Here is a 2,807-nt window from a genome sequence, read left to right on the forward strand (position 1 = left end):
GGTGTTTGATATGAGAGAGTTTTCGTCATGTGTTGTTGCCGGTTTCTTGTGTGTGGGAAAAATGTATTTATATTTTGATTGTTCAAAGCAGTTTTTAAAATGAGAAATAAATGTAACACTGAACTTCAGTGACTGGTTTCTTGTGAATAAGCAACCGTTAAATTTGGTTCGTTTTTATTTAATTATCATTTTTATTTATTTATAGAAACCAAGCCTTGATAAACTACCAGTCAGAAGTTTTTGAACAGTAAGATTTTTAATGTTTTTTTTTTCTGCTCACCAAGCCTGCATTTATTTGATCCAAAGTACAGCAAAAGCAGTAGTATTGTAAAATATTTTTACTATTTAAAATAACTGTTTTCTATGGAAGCCCGTTTCCGCCACTGAATAAAAAATAAAAATAAATATTGCGACTTTTTTTCTCAGAATTGCGAGTTATAAAGGCAGAATTGCGAGTTATAAAGTCAGAATTGCGAGATATAAAGTCAGAATAGCGAGATATAAAGTCGCAATTGCGAGTTATAAAGTCAGAATTGCGAGATATAAACTCGCAATTGCGAGAAAAAAGTCAGAATTCTGACTTTTTTTCTCACAATTGCGACTTTGTATCTCGCAATTCTGACTTTTGTTTCTGTTCATTTGTGACACTCCGGCAAAGCACAATAGGAAACGGAGATCTTGTCTTGTTAAAACGACATATTATGTCATAAAAACGATATGATTTTCCCGTTATAGAAAATATATGATTACATGTGAGCGAGCTAGGCGATTGCCTTCGCCACAGTCCTGACATAAAGGAGGATCTGCACGCTGCTGAAGTTATAGAAATACACTGTTTTAAGTATTTTAATGTAATGGTTTCAATTGTAGCAGCATGTTTATTAGGATTAATCTGTCTCCAATAACTGCACTCAGACCCAGAGGATATGACTAACAGCAAATCCAAATACTAACCAAAAGAGAAATGACAAACGATTTGATTGTATTATGATGATGATGATGATGATGATGATTTCGTTCTGTTTTAAAATTAAGAAATTAAAAAAATAAATAAGCCAGAATGTGATCATTTTGTTCATTTTTCGTCTTTAAAGTCTGTACCATCATGCAGAATAAATGTTCGCCTGATGTATCGCTCTGCAAATTAGTCACAATAACCTTTCTTCATAATAGTTGGCTATATTTCTTGCAAACCTACATCTCATATAATGCGCAACACTGCACTTCTCGGCAGGGCGGCGCTGGCGCGATCCCTGTGATAACAGAGGAAATAAATATGAATGTCTTCTTTATTTTATGTACTTAATAACAACACAATGTTACAAAATGCTTTTGTAAAAATACAGGGTGCGCTGTCGCAACTTATGTCTATAGACAGCTTGAAAGGTCTACTTCAATAAAACAATAGAAAACAAATTGTGTTTATTTAATTCGTATAAATCCAACAAGAGGTAGTGTACAGTCTTTCTCGTGTAAGTTCATTATCTGTAGCCTGTAACCTGTACCATTGTGCTTACACCCAGAGCCAGCGCAGCCTATTTCTACAGTGTAAAGCCTGGAATTTAACCCAGAAGAACAACCCCATGCCGCTGCTTGATTCAGCTAAAGATATAATAAATAATATATAATTTATATATAATTAGACTAAGTATCAAGGGCGCCCATGCATGTTAAACAAATACTAAAGCAATAAGCTCATTTGTTTTACCCACGAACAAAAATACGAAAAATCGAGCTTCATTTTCATTTTACATTTCTCAAACAAAACGAAATAATAATAATAATAATAATAATAAGCTGATTATTATAATTTTTATATAATAGGCTATTTCTTTAATTATTTCTGCTCGTATTTCGATTTGCAGTTACATCAAACTTAAGTCATCCAAATAAATATCCCAAGTGGATTATTCAGAAATGTTGATAATCTTAAATGAGATTTTATAATAAAAATAATAACACGCATAATAATAATAATAATAATAATAATAATGATAATAGTATTATGATTAGCCTATTATTTTGTTTTGTTTATGTCTATAGACATAAGTTGCGACAGCACACCCTGTATTTTTACAAAAGCATTTTGTAACGTTGTGTTGTTATTAAGTACATAAAATAAAGAAGACATTCATATTTATTTCCTCTGTTATCACAGGGATCGCGCCAGCGCCGCCCACCCGAGAAGTGCAGTGTTGCGCATTATATGAGATGTATATTTGCAAGAAATATAGCCAACTATTATGAGGAAAGGTTATTGTGACTAATTTGCAGAGCGGTACATCAGACAAACATTTATTCTGCATGATGGTACAGACGAAAAATGAACAAAATGATCACATTCTGGCTTATTTATTTATTTTTTTAATTTCTTAATTTTAAAACAGAAAGAAATCATCATCATCATCATCATCATCATAATACAATCGAATCGTTTGTCATTTCTCTTTCTTTTCTCTTTCGGTTAGTATTTGGATTTGCTGTTAGTCATATCCTCTGGGTCTGAGTGCAGTGGTTGTAGACAGACTAATCCTAATAAACATGCTGCTACAATTGAAACCATTACATTAAAATACTTAAAACAGTGTATTTCTATAACTTCAGCAGCGTGCAGCAGATCCTCCTTTATGTCAGGACTGTGGCGAAGGCAATATTGCCTAGCTCGCTCACATGTAATCATATATTTTCTATAACGGGAAAATCATATCGTTTTTATGACATAATATGTCGTTTTAACAAGACAAGATCTCCGTTTCCTATTGTGCTTTGCCAGAGTGTCACAAATGAACAGAAACAAAAGTCAGAAT

The sequence above is a fragment of the Garra rufa genome, chromosome 12 (genome assembly GCF_049309525.1).
Source record: "Garra rufa chromosome 12, GarRuf1.0, whole genome shotgun sequence".
In the NCBI taxonomy this organism is placed as follows: Eukaryota; Metazoa; Chordata; class Actinopteri; order Cypriniformes; family Cyprinidae; genus Garra; species Garra rufa.